Source organism: Oculina patagonica, chromosome 13 (genome assembly GCF_052425735.1).
Source record: "Oculina patagonica isolate OP01 chromosome 13, crgOcupat, whole genome shotgun sequence".
Taxonomy (NCBI): domain Eukaryota; kingdom Metazoa; phylum Cnidaria; class Anthozoa; order Scleractinia; family Oculinidae; genus Oculina; species Oculina patagonica.
The window spans coordinates 1,279,348-1,294,607 of record NC_135770.1 but is presented as its reverse complement, the minus strand read 5'-3'; the positions used below and the strand labels follow the sequence as shown (position 1 = coordinate 1,294,607).

The following is a 15,260-nucleotide window of genomic DNA, read 5'->3' as shown; positions in this document are numbered from 1 at the left end:
GTGTCTCAACTAGAGTTCCCTCCATATAAAAGGAAACCAAAAGCTTTGGAGCCGAGGTGGCCTAATGATTTGCAACAAGGTCTTCAAAAGGATCTTCTGGTTTTTATTTCTTAGTGACAACCGCCATTATTCATTCCATCTCAAAACCGTTGTGACCCTTCCTTAACACATCAGCTTTGTTCACAAACCAGCAAGCCAGTGGGTGTTAGTCGGCATTTATCTGCATTATGCTTTTTATAAAAACAGCAAAAAATTTCGTTTCCAGAGATAAAAAGAACGAATCGAAGTAAGCGTAATCCGAGTTCTAGTTCTATCATGTACATTGTCCTTGAAATTATACATGGAATCGCGTCGTCCAAGAAAGAAAGCACTTAAAAAGTTTTGTACTGTACACTGTAAAAAATTTGGACACTTTAACCCTCGGACGTACAAGCAAACTCACACCCCCACCATCGTACAAGGGGGGGGTGGATGGAACCCCTCCCCAGAGTTTTCGTTATATTAAGGCGTAGCGAAATTATTTTGGACTGATAAGAAAGCCCTTAGCTTACTCTACAAGATGACATAATTTTAATTGGCTGTGACGTCATATGACGTCACGTGACGTCATTAGAGCCGCCATCTTGGATCCGCCATCTTGGATTTCAACATTTTCTTAGAAGGTCAGAAAATAACGGAAATTGATGCGAAATCAAGCCAGAATGCTTACCGAATGTAAAAATAAACACATCTTGCACCTGTGTTTTAAAAAACTGGAAACAATTAAGAAAAATGGTAAAAATGACGATTTTTGGCAAGACCTGCTTGTATTTATGACGTTGCCATGGCAATATAAAATACCATAGACACATGGTTGACATACCAAAATTTCCGCAAAGGATGAATGAACAGCTACCGAAAGTTTCAGCATTGTAGAGTAAATCGTTTTTTCAAAAATTGGAAAAAACCTTATGGGGGGGGGTGGCATCCACCCCCCCCCCCCTTGTACGTCCGAGGGTTAATATTTCGGACGGTTTTATTTTCGGATTTTTTTTATGTCTGAAATAAAAATCATCAGAATTTTTTTGCAAGTAATGTATACTCTAAACACCTTTCTCCAATCGTTATCTTTCTACTTGATAATGCAGTCATAATGACTTCGAAACGTCGTAGTTTACGCTTATTTTCTTTCATTGTCAATTTTATTTCGAAATGTTCGCTTATTAGAATTCAACACAATAACTCGTAAAGCTAATCTCAGAATTGTAACTAGGGCTCTAGAGTAATTGAAAGCGCCAGCAAAGACCCGCTCTTTCTACCCTTTAGGGCGTCATTTACTCGTGTGGTTCTCAGAATCGTCAACATTTCAGCTACGGAACTGCACCATTCCTATGTGGTAGCCGTCAAACTTTGGTGGATAATATACATTTCTTAAGTTTGTTTTATTATGTTTTAGAAGATCGTAAATTTGGTGGACAATAGACATTTCTCTCTTTTTTTTCCAGAACATCTTTGGAGACTCTTTGGATACAGCCACCGAGTTCAAGTATGTGGCTACAGACAAGACAGGAAAAGCAATGAAAAACTGAATGCCTGTCTAATAGAGGTAACTTAAACCTTATTTAAGGCTATAGAACAGGACTAATTCTGAAAAATTTACGTGTCTAAACAAAAACTCGGTAAAACTAATCTTAGAATAGTAACTAGGGCTCTACAAGAAATTCAAAGCGCCAGCAAAAACCCGGCGCTTTTTCTATTCTTTTAGGCCAGAACGTTAGTTACTCGTGTAGTTTTCAGAATCGTCAGCATTTCAGCTACTGTTCTGCTCTAGATCTATTCCTGAATGGTAGCCGACAAACTTCAAAGGACAACAAACATTTCTTTAATTTTTATTGTTTCTGAAGATCTCATGGATACAGCCACCAAGTCCAAGTTCTTGCAAGACAAGAAAGGCAATAAAAAACTGAATGACCACCTTATAGAGGTAACTTAAGATCTGAATTTAGAACTCTGGTCTTTTATTATTACCAGATAGATTATATTGTACTGAAGGAATTTTACTGACACTTTAAACGCTTATGGCTGCAAATTACTCTGTCAACTTCATTTGACTTTAAACTCAAAACTGCAACCGTTATCTTTTAAGTATTTTGCTCATTTTTATAGTCAATTGTATTTCAAATTGTTCAGTTATTAAAAGTTCTAAGCGCAAACAAAAAAGCGATCTTTCTACACCTTTAGGTCGGCGTCATTTACTCGTATGGTTCTCAGAATCGTCAACATTTCAGCTACCTTATTGGTAGACGGCATTTTTTGGTGGACAATAGACATTTTTCTTATTTTTTCAGAAGGCCTTTGGATATAATCATCGAGTTCAAGCGTGATCTGATAAGACAGGAAAGGAAATCTGTGAATAATGCCCTACTTATAGAGGTAAATTAATGGTTTAGAACTCTTCTCTCATATGAACACCAACAACAAGGATTTGCTTTCAGTGACCAAAACAACTTGGATCCATTTATAAATAAACAATCCTCATTTTGTTTTCTTTGATCTTCCAGGTTGGGATACTGGATGTTGACTTACATGTATGTGGGCCAAGTATTCCAAGAAAGATCAATGTGGAGGTAAAAGACATATTACAACAGTGTTTTTCTGGTTAGTCATAGTAAGATAAAATTATAGTTAGTTAGGTAGTTATTTGGTTAGTTTATTCGTTATGACCTTTGGATTGAGATCATTTTCCTTTGCTATTTACTAATTTAAATGCCGATTTTCTTTATCAGAACTTTTAAGATAACAGGTTGCGAGTGGCAAGAATCAAGAATTGCATCCTGCGTCAGATGCAAAACTGATTTATCCTGACATCAGTCCGACTGCGTGGATAATTTCTACTACTCAGGTAACAACTCGTTTCCCGTAAGACTCCTAGATCATTAATTCCCGACATTTACGTAATCCCAAGCTAGGTGGAGGGTTTTGCGCGTTCCACTTGGTGCTTGTCTACTTGCATCGCTCCCGAGGAACGGTACAGTCGGCACGGACTCGGTATTATGTATCTGTCTGGTACCCATTGGTTGACCTATTTTTCATATATTGCTCGTAGGTATCACGAGTACCATACGAGTCAAATCAGGACTGCCCATGAGTTCTGAATGTTGAGTAGGGTGGGTCTCCTACCAGCAGGTAGTACTTCCCGCAGAATCGACCGGCTCTAACCCCCAGAGGACTGCCTGTATTCAAGCGGGGATTACATCTTCTGCAACCAATTAAACAAAATGATCTAGGGTTTACGAGAGCGGGTTGCACTTCCTAGTGTTAAGGAACGGGTGGGATTCAAACCCACAACCTTCGGGTTACAGGTCCACTGCTCTACCATCTGAGCTACAGAGCCATGATGGGAACAGCGCGTGAGTGGTTCCTAGTTGTTCCACTCATCTTTGTGCCTATAAAGGACTAAGTCTATTCTAGACTAAGATGTACTAAACATTCTGACAAATAAAACAAAACAGGGGCTAAGGTGGGATTCAAACCCACAACCTTCGGGTTACAGGTCCACTGCTCTATCATCTGAGCCACGGAGCCATGATGGGAACAGCGCGTGAGTAAATCCCAGTTGATTCACTCATTTATGTGCCTGAGGACTATTCTAAACTAAGATACACTTTTTTTTACAAATAAAACAAAACAGGGGCTTCGGTGGGATTCAAAACCACAGCATTCGGGTTGCAGGTCCACTGCTCTACCATCTGAGCCTCAGAGCCATGATGGGAACAGCGCTTGAGTGAATCCTAAATGATTCAATCCTTTATGTGCCTGAGGATTAATCTCAACTAAAATACACTGTAAATCTTGAACACTATAACAAACAAAAGCTTAGGTGGGATTCAAACCCACAATTTTCGGGTAAAAGGTTTACTGCTCTACCATCTGAGCTTCGAAGCCATGATGGGAACAGCGCGTGAGTGATTCCCAGTTGATCACTCATTAATAGGCCTGTGGATGATTCAAAACTAAGCAAACCAGTACAAACAAGAGAAATTGCATAGCTATGAAATGATTGTTTATAATAGTTACAACAATTATTCCACTCACGCTTGTTGTTGGCTGTGAAGTTACCATGCATAGCCGGTCATCTCATATTCAACAGTTTGTGCGTTTGTGGAATAATTGTTTAGTGTACTAACTTGTTAGTTGTGAATCACATTAGACAGGAAGAAGACTTTGGCTGCCTGTTATGTAGGGTAAAGTATGAATATAAATAGTTCTCGCCTTGCCCCGCGGTTTTTTTCCTCAGGCATTCCGGTTTCCTACCCTGCTGAAAATTAGATATAAAATTCCAATTCATTCTGGATAGAGGGCCCGCATGAAAACCAGCTACGGCTGATGTGGGTTTCCTCTCTAAATATTGCGGCCTTTGTTTCTTCCGTCTGACCTCATGACACAGAGCCAGTGCCAGTGTGACTGCCATGCGAGTGCTTGCGAAGACATGAACCCCTGCCAGTGCTAACGCACGAACCTGAGCGTGTGCCTGTGTCCATTTGGTCAGAGAACGAACTGGCTTTATGTCAGTTGGACTGAAGTATCAAAATTTAAGAATATAAAGTACTAGATATGGCTAAATAACGTATGTAGATAAGATAAGATCGATTTTGTTCCAAATTTTGAGATAATTTTGACAACGGGTTTTACTTTTCTACTAGTGTGAAATACAGGTTGGGATTCGAACCCACAACCATTTATTCACTCATTATTGTGCCTGAGGATCATTTTTAAATTAAAAAATCACTGTAAATCCTGATCACTGATAAATGGGGCTAATGTGGGATTCGAACCCACGACATTTGGGTTACAGGTACACTGCTCTACCATCTGAGCTACAGAGCCATGATGGGAACAGCGCGTGAGTGAATCCTATTTGATTTACTCGTTTATGTGCCTGAAGATCATTTTAAATTAAAATACAATAAGTGCTGTCTTACAACAACATCATTAAAAACTGTGGCATTGGATATTAAATTTTCATAACTTAATTAGTTGCCTTATAGTTAAGCAATTATTCCACCCGCACTTGTTAGATATGAGATGATAGCCGGCCATCTCATATTTAACAGTTTGCGCGTTTGTGGAATAATTGCTAAGTATACTAACTTTTTAGTTATGATTCACATTTGACAGAAAGAGGACCGTGGCTGCCCGCCAGACTGATGGCTATGAATGGCTACGTAGGGCTATTTGTGTGACTGGCAAAATATGGCCCTGTAAGCAAAGACCACCGTGACGTAGGGGGGATATATAGGGTTAAATAAAAATCTAATAATGGCCATGTTATCACTCTGAAAGGTTATATAGGTCCATGTAAAAAATGTATGGCTATCAAAGACCATGTAGAGAGCTACAGGGCAATTTGTAGTAATAGTATTATGGTATTTATGGTCATGTTCAGTTTGACTCTGTAAGGTTATGTAGGTCCATGTATGACAATGTATGGCTATGTAACTGGTGTTTTAAGGATCATGTATGACTCTGAAAGGTTATGTAAGGCCATGTATGTCTATGTATTGTGTATAAATAATGGTCATGAATAACTCTGTAAGGTTGTGTAGGGCTATGACAATGTATGACTATGTAACTAGCGTAATTCTGTTCACGTATGACTCTGTAAGGTCATGTATCACTAAGTATGATTATGTAGGCTATGTATGGTATGGTGGTTATGATTCGCGCCTTCATCATGCGTCAATTCAGTATCACAACAGCGGGTGTGTATATGTTATGTTTTTTCGTCTTCTTTGTTTTGAGATCTTTTTCAGGTTTGGTTCAGGAAACTGGTATCCTTTATTTTTATTGTCTAATTTCATTTTCTCGGTTTTATCATTATATAGTTGCTGCAGTTGTTGTTGTTTGGCATGAATTGTAATAACTAAATAAGTCATCTTGACGTTACAAAGTGAGGAAGGCATGATATACAAATCTTACATTCATTAGGGGAGATGAGTAGGATTTTTTATTTCCAGCCAATACAGTCTATGTCGGCTTAGCTTAAACTTCCTGTGGTAAATAATCTTACCTAATTGAAGAAACACTTCACATAGTCTCACACTATCATCATCATCATCATTGTTATTATCATCATCATCATCATCATCATCATCATCATCGTTATTATTATTATTATTATTATTATTATTATTATTATTATTATAACATTTACACCTCTGCTAAATGAAAACGTATATCACACTTGCACAACCCGACTACCAATACAACGCCTGTCTCACAAATCCGAACTACTAGCTCCTAAACCGAGCAGCACGTTTTTTTATTCGATTTAATTTCTCTATAAATGATCCAATCCACCGATCCAAGTACAGACGCATAAATCCAAAGCGCGCAATCTTCGGAACCGGCTTCGGACATCTTTGGCAGCGTCCATACATCGTATACCGAACATCTCAGAATATATTCGATAAACGTCGAAACATCTGCGGAATTCCGAGTACTCTGACTTCGAAAAGCTTCGGACATCTTCGCTAGTGTCTGTACATCGTTAACCGGTCGAACATCTCAGAATATATGAAAAAAATTAAACGTCAAAAACATCTTCTGAATTCCGGGTACTCTACAGACAAAATTCTCCGGCACTCATTTGTTCTCAATAATTAAAGAGTTGGCAGATATACTCGATTGTGCATGACGTCACGAATTCACTCAGAGTACACTCCGGTCTTGCTTCGAAAACTCTCAGAAATCGTCTTCACATCTTCGGACATTTTCGACAATTTTCGCAGGGAACGAACTACTGAACTGTGAGCTATCATGAAGCGCACACCTGTTCACATCGCGGAAATATTTTTTTTTAGCAAAAGTCTCTCGTAATAAAGGCAAAACCACACTAAAACCACTAAAGACTGTCGTATCATTTGCAGAACTGAATCAGTTAAGAAAAAATAATCCTGAGCACTCAAAATTCTGCATGGGCCATCCGGCGGACAATAAGACAAGGTCATGACAAGGTCATGTCACTCTGTAAGGCTATGAAGGGTTTTGACAATATACTATTATGACAATAAATGACAATGTATGTAACTAGCGTAATTGTAATGCTCATGTAAGACTTCGTAAGGTCATCTATCACTACGTACAACTATTATATGTATGGTATAGTGGTTATATTACGTGCATTCCCTGCGTCAATTCTGTATCAAAAGCGCGGGTGTTTACATGCTTTTTTTCTTCTTTGTTTCTTTCTTGTTCTTTATTTTTTTATCTTTTTCAGGCCTGGTTCAGGAAACTGGTATCCTTTATTTTTTTTTAGTCTTATTTCGTTTTCTTGGTTTTGGTTGTTGTATTATTGTTCATTATATAGTTTGCTGCCGCCGCTGTTGTCGTCGTTGTTGTTTGGCATGAATTGTAATAACCAGAAGTACATAATCTGTATGTACTTCTGTAATAACTAAATATATAAGTCATCTTGACGTTACAAAGTGAGGGAGGGACGATATACAATTCTTACATTTTATAAGGGAAGATGAGTAGGATTTTTCCTTTCCAGCCAATGCAGTCTATGTCGGCTTAGCTAACTTCCTGTGATAAATAATCTTACTTGATTGAAGAAACCCTTCACATAGTCTCACGCTATTATTATTATTATTATTATTATTATTATTATTATTATTTCATTACTAATTATTACTTAAATCTTTATTATTGTGATCATATCATCATCATCATCATCATCATCATCATCATTATTATTATTATTATTATTATTATTATTATTATTATTATTATTATTATTATTATAACATGTAGCATGTGCACCTCAATACAACGCCTGTCTCACAAATCCGAACTACTAGCTCCTAAGCAACGCAGCATATTTGTTTATTCGATTTAATTTCGAGAAAAAAATGCTATAAATGATCGAATCCACCAAAACCGAGTCCAGACGCATTGTGGGACTGGGCACAAAGCGGAAAAATGATTATACAATCTTCGGAAAGCTTCGGACATCTTGGCAGCGTCCATACATCGTATACCGAACATCTCAGAATCAGGAGCCTATCACCCTCCTGTCGGAATATATTCGATAAACTTCGAAACATCTTCGGAATTCCGAGTACTCTGACTTCAGACAACTTCGGCAGTGTCTGTACATCGTTTACCGGTTGAAAATCTCCGTCAGAATTTATAAAAACTACGTCAGAACGTCATACATCTTCGGAATTCCAGGTACACAAAAGACAAAAATTTCCGGCACTCATTCGTTCCCAGAAATTAAAGAGCAGGCATACCCGATTGGGCACGACGTCACGAACTCACTCAGGGTAAACTCCAGTTTTGCTTAGACAACTCTCAGAAATCGTCTTCATATCTTCGGACATTTTCGACAATTCTCGCAACTCCGAATTGTGAGCTATATAGCGCACACATGTTTATATCCTCTACGTGGTCTCATAGGGGCTTCGTGTTCACTCCTCCTCACGTGGAAATTCGTTTTGGCCCTCTTTGGCACATACTAAAATCCACTAAAGAGTGTCGCATCATTTGCAGACTTCAAAATCACCTCCGGCGGACAACAAAGTCTCGATCGTTTTGGATCTAGTCAGAAGAATTCAAACATCTATAAAGGCAGGCTCGGACCGTACGCTTCAGGATGTTAAACTATAAATTTGAATATTCGTTAGGCATGGCCTGACTCCTTCAGGAAATGATCTGTGTAGTTCAGTCATTCCCGGTTGAAGAAGTCAGGCCGGCCACGTCAAGCCGTGTCGTGACTTCTTTATATTAAGGAATAAACTGTGTAGTTTATTCCTTAAAAAATAGAAGAAGTCTTTATTAAAATGCTAGTCACAACAGACGTGTGGCTTTACAATAAAAAAACAATCTAACGCACCCTGACATGGCCTGACTTCTTGGGGAATGAACTACAGAGTTCATTCCCTGAAGAACTCAGGCCTTGTTAGGTTGTGCAGTGACTTCTTCAGGGAATGAACTACTGAACACAGTTCATCCCTGAAGAAGTCAGGCCATGCCTGACGAAATATTAGAATTTACAGTTTATCATCCCAACCGTACGGTAAACCTTTCTTTATTAGTCATTGAAAACTGATGACCACAGTAGGGGTCACAGAAAGAAGAAGAGATTGAGACAAAATGATATTGAAAAAAAAAGAATCGAATATATTTTGTTTCCTGTACAGTGCCGGGATCTCTTCTCCTTGCTGTGCAGATCGTTTTGCAGTTTGTTCTTATTATTTTTTCAGGTTTTTTCATGGATCGCCCGGATGCCTATCGATGGAATATCCACATGTAGAGCTATTTCTGGATATATATGAGTAAGGTATGCTCATATATGGCTACGAAGGGCTATATTGGAATATGAATGCCTAGTACATTTGTGATTTTGCTTGCGTTCACAGCTTGGAATCCAAGTAGTTGCAACCTCGAGTTCAAAATAAGAGAAGACCCTGGGGCCGGAGCAGTCTCTTGAGACGACAGTACAAACGGTAGCTGACCAGCAGTTTTACTTTCAAATTCAAGATGGCGGATTGTAAGTGTATTTTAATTTACAGTTTGTTGACCTGATTTTCTTGAAAATTGCACGATGTTGAAGTAATCGTCCTTTCATGTTAGCTTTCTAAACACAATATAAGTTTTCTCTTCGTAAATCTGGCTGATAAACGTACCAAGTAATTTGCGCTTCAAAGCTGCTTGCGTCGGGCCGTTTGCTGTGTCATTCCTGAATACTAAGCGGGCTTATATTATTTTGTACGGATTCTAGTGGAAATGAACCATGGTCTTTCTTTTCTGTTGATCTGCACTCATGTTGGACCAAGGGATCTCGGGAAGTCTTGCATCATGTCTAATAAATTAAAATTTAAAAAAATCGAGATCAGGTGTCTTCAAGAAATTATATGTTGTTACAGCAAAACAACTTAGATATGCTATAACTAAATCTGTTTTGTGTTTTCTTTGATCTTCCAGGTTAGGATACTGGATGTTGACTTACATGGGTCAAGTTTTCCAAGAAAGACGAATGTGGAGAGAAATGACATATTAAAGCAGTGTTGTTCTGGGTGAGTCATAATAAAATAAACTTGAATTTTCTCATCGAGAACTTTTAGTATAGTCAGTAATAACCCATGGATGTTTTTGATGGCACAATTTTTTTTTTACAGTGGTATAAATATGTTGATATCAGAGCTTGCCTATATTGCCTGCCTTTTACAATGCTACATTTTTACTTATCATTTTACTTAAATTCTCTTAGTTGGGTTCCAGTCTTCGCAGACCAGGATCTAATGACTTGCTGGTATGTCAACAGGTTCCTTGCTAACTGAATAGCATGCAGAGATGATGCTGTGGTGTGAAGATAGAGGACCTGAGAAGAGTGGTATTTATTCAGATCTGTGTTACTTTTTTAAATTCCTGTGACTGTTGTTTCAAGGATAAGGGGGCTTGTTATCATAAGAATTTTTACAGTATTGGAGTAGGGAAGATTTCAACAAATATTTGGTCACATTCGAGGGTTCCCCGTTCCTTTCACATCAGATCTTGATCTGTGTTAACCTTGGGAAGTTTATGGCCTGGTAGCGGTAGTTTATGACTGTATAAAGCAAAAGAGCAAACAAAATCATTCTGCAGATCATTTATATACCCTTCACATATAATTGTATCTTCAAGAAACATGTGCTGAACATTGCAGTAAAACAGATTGGCGCATTGATAATTTCATAAATGGTCAATCTACATAAATTATCAAATTGAGGTTATAATGCATTGTTATAGCAGTCACAACAACACAGATCCATTTTATAAATAGTCAATCCTCATTGTGTCAATTTCTTTGATCTTCCAGGTGAATTGGAATACTAGATGAGGACTGTACATGGACCAAGTATTCAAGAAAGTTGAATGTGGAGGGAAATGACATCTCAAAGCAGTGTTCTTCTGGGTGAGTCATAATAAAAACAAATTTACCATATTATTATTAATAATATATAGTTAGTGATGACTTCAGATCTGTTTTTGACTTAACAATTTATTACAAGTGACGGATATGTAATGTTGATATCAGTTCTTGGGTTTGAATTTGTTAATGTTACATTTTTACTGATTATTTATTATAACCTTTTTCTCCTTAGTTGGGGTCTAGTCTACACAGACAAGCTAAAGTACTGCTGATGTCAATAGGTTCCTTGCTAAATAGCAGAGATGGTGCTGTGGTGTAGAGATAGAGGACCTAATCCAAAAAAGGTATTTAAATGTTACAATCTGTATCAGCTCACAGATTTTAGATAAGTTTAAATATAAGAAAATGGCCAGAAAATGAGTGAAATAAAAATTAAGACAACTACCAAAACTGTGAAGGAACATTTCAATGCACAAGCAAGAGCATTTTTATTTATTTTTTTTCCATTCACTCATCTATATAAACATCCATCCCTGGCAGCATATTTGTCATAATTAAGCTCGAAATCAATTACTCTTTGGATAATTATTAACCAAAACTGTCAATAAACCAATCAAGAGTTTGGATTAAAATTTTGTTGTAGAACTGGTATTTTTCGATGTTACCCAGGTTCATAAACAGAAACAGTTGTTATATTAATGTGACCCCATTCAAGTGGTCACACTAATCCATAAGTCAGTTTATTTACAAAAGTTTAGGTTCTTCTAGCAGATACATATCTCGATCTTGCTTGCAAATCTCATTTATTTTATTTGTTTTCTTATTTAGTTCTTTGCAGGCTCTAGATCTATTTCACAGAATCCCATTCTAATACAATCCCTAGAATGAGAAGGGTGAAGCTCTTGTTGACTGCTCTGCTAACTCATCAACACCAAGTGAAGCAAATACCATCACATCCCAGCTGTAATTAACATATCAAAAGCAGTGGAGATCAATGACTGAAAGAACATGCATATAGCTGGTTGAAATTAATATGCTTCGTCTGCACTCCAGCAAAGATTCCTGTCTCTACTGAAAAGATCTAGAAATCAACAACTGGTTTCTCCTTACATTTTTACTCTGCTGTCCATCAGTCAAGTGGCGAGAACAAAGACAATCATCAACTAGAGGATACCTTGTTGATGAACCACGACAATTCTCCAGAACAAACATCAATTAAAAAAAAATGTATGGGAAATAGTAAGGAGACCTGATAAGAGCAAAGGGGGGGAAAGAAAAAAAGATGGTTTTTTATATATTTTTTGGGCGGGATAAAATAAAATATTTTTAAAAGGATTTTGGTCCTTAAAAAAAATTGATAATAAAATAAACGGAACAACGGAATCGGCATAAAATGAAAAAAGGGGGGATTTGCAAACCCCCTTTCCCCCCCTCCTTAAGCATTAAAGGAAACAGTATCTTGATAAGGAAAAATCTTATTTGCATTTACTTTCAACACACATTTGTGCGATATATGTGACTGCAAAACCAGTTTTATCTATATGAGCTCTTTAGTTGGTTGCCATAATAGATTTGAATCTGGGATGACTTCATGGGCCGTGCATGAAAAGTAAACCTTATAGCAGGTTCCAAAATGACAATATTTTAAATAATAACCAATAGAAATATTTATAACTGCAATAAAAAAAGTAAATACTTAAAGAGAAAGGTGAGCAGCAAAATTACATAACAATTCAATGACTGCATGCCATATATTTACATTTGAAAATTTTATAAATGTAAATGTGCCAGGTTTAGCGCTCATTGAAACCTTATGCAGTTTTAAAATGCTTGTCTTAATCTTAATGTATTTATCAAATTGTTTAGTTGTTAGAAATTATAACTAAATTAGCTATAAATTAAAATATAATTCTAAAATGAAATAAAAAATAAATAATAATATAAAATTACAGTTTGGAACTTAATATCAGGTATATTTTTTATATGTGGTTACATGAAGTCACCCTAGATGCATCTCTTACATGGCAACCAATTGGAGAGTTCACAGACAAAACTAACTTTGCAGTTGCATTTAACGTGTGAATGTGCGGTGAAGTTATTTTGAAAATAAATCTAAGTATAGTTTTTCTCTGATCGATCGTCAAATTTTTACTAGGAAGTTTTTCTGGCCAATTAAGGTAACTCAGAAATTGTAACAGACGAAAGAAATTTGTTTATTACAGTAACGCGCCCCCGTGGCCCCCAACACTTTTTTTTTTTTATTTTTTGTTTGACCCACGCCTCCTTGCTTGATCGGTCTATGATACTTTCGTTTCATCCCGCAGGAACGTAACGGACACTGTAGTTTGTTGGGTGGCCACGGTAGGCGCCTCCACTGTAAATGGAAATAAACACAAGTTGTACTGTTAAAGCTGTCTTGTATTTTGTCTGAATTGTATCTTGTGATTAGTATGATAGTATAAATAACATTTTTTTGGAAGCATGGTCATGGGTCGTCATCCTAAAAGGGCCATGATGGAGTGCAAAAGTAGGGGACTGGGGAGGGGCTTATAATAGCATGCGCCCCTTTATGTGTTTACATTGCTAATATTTTTTTAACAAATAAATAATAAAAAAATAAATCGGTGTCCTTTGTGCTTACTCATGCAATAATTTGTGATAAATTGTTTTAAAATTACTTTTTTTATAAAAAAGTAAACAATTTAGAAGTTTGAAATAAACCCTTGACATTATTTTGCCATGCGATATTGGTTACAGTTGAAGTAAAACAGGACTGGTGCAATTTGTGGAGATAAACAGATTTTGTATTTGAATTTAGGGGTGTAACGATGCATCACGATTGGGAGTGCTCCGATAGCGATGGATCTATCGCAAATTTAACTATCGATAACAATTGCGACAGTTTCATTAACTATCGATAGTTCGATAGTTTTCAAATGGTGTTCTGTTGTCCTTTTTCCTTAATTGAAAAATGCCTCTCTTGTTCTCTGCTGTCGTCTCTCGGCTTTCTGTTCGTTGTTTCAGAATCTGTACTGTATAACAAGCAATAAAAGCAAACTTCACGGACGTCACTCGTCTCCATTGCATTATCCGCATTCAAAATTGTGGTTTGATTATTAACTCCACCCCCCTCAAAAGAAAGAAATGATTACAATGCTATAAATTCACTAATTACAACACAATCGCAATAGTGTCACTATTATCGCAATAGTATTGCAATATAGTAATTCGACTATCACAATAGCCAAAATGACCCCAATTGTCACCTCTATTTAAATTGTTTTTCATTTGTATCAGAATTCTTATAGCTGATGATCCTAGATTTCACAATCCCTTAAGTTATATTTTCTGATAAATGTAACTGGCATGTAAGCAGCTGTTGCACAATAGAACTAATTTATCTCCTAAAACAATGAAAGAAACAACATGCCTTTCTAATGAAGAAATATTAATTTGCTTCAATAAATCTTTTTATATACATCTGTACAAATTATATCATTGAAGCAAGATTTTTTAAATATTGTTTAGCTTTCAAGTCAAGTGAATTGAGTTCACCTGGGCTGCACCGTTTGCTATGTTACTGCTAGTCCAGATGAAAAACTATTAAACGCAGACAGTATAATTATTTTGCTGAAACTGATCCTGCTCCGAACTTTAATTCTCGTTCAAACTGTTCTGCATTCAAAGTTCCATCGATGGCTTCACAATTCTCATTGAACACGGAGTAGGCACTCGGTTCCCAAGCCTTCCTGGTGCCAGCTTGCATACTCGCATACACCCAGTAAAACATCGACACAATAAAAAACACAGTTCCAAACTCTATTTGAATGAAGAAGCCCCAGAGCAAGATCCAGAAGATGACTTTTAAGAACAAAATAAACCAAGACAACACTTTCCCATTGGGCTGGTCAGTATTCAATTGAAACCATGTTGTGAAATTGCACAATCTTGTCCCTTGAAGCAAAAACGAAGGTTTCCACCAGTTCTTTCTAGTCTCTCTGTATTTTGTTGCTCTTTCAGCACGGTATTTTTCCAAATCCTTCCCCATGAAACATGAAATATAACTCGCCGACAAAAAAGTCCATATCCCTACGTGTCTTCTGCCATTTTGTTTTGCACTGGTGTTTAAAACCACACTATGTGATGATTACACCACGTTCAACCTGTTCTCACATGACCGCTAGCAAGAGGAACGATGACTCTTGTTTCGTGTGAATTTCCAGGCACGCGTTCCAATTAACTAAAACAGTGTGTGATTGGTTGAGTCACGATCCAGTGTAAAAATACTTGGTAAATAGACCAATCAAATCTGTTGTTAGATAATGCAACGTATTGCATAACTTTAGTTCCCAGTCTTTTGTGA

At 37.0% G+C, this 15,260-nt stretch overlaps 3 long non-coding RNA genes across 3 annotated transcripts in view; 2 read left to right on the top strand and 1 right to left on the bottom strand.

Moving 5' to 3' along the window:
* LOC144636796 (uncharacterized) overlaps nt 1-15,260 on the bottom strand; it is a 30,958-nt gene that overhangs the window by 6,658 nt on the left and 9,040 nt on the right. The gene's annotated exons all lie outside the window — the stretch shown is intronic.
* LOC144636795 (uncharacterized) lies at nt 9,419-10,384 on the top strand. The gene is made up of 3 exons (XR_013567623.1): nt 9,419-9,535; nt 9,970-10,061; nt 10,256-10,384. It is a non-coding gene; the product is annotated as an uncharacterized LOC144636795 (long non-coding RNA).
* Nucleotides 10,849-12,161, top strand: LOC144636794 (uncharacterized). Its single transcript, XR_013567622.1, has 3 exons — nt 10,849-10,939; nt 11,130-11,241; nt 11,726-12,161. It is a non-coding gene; the product is annotated as an uncharacterized LOC144636794 (long non-coding RNA).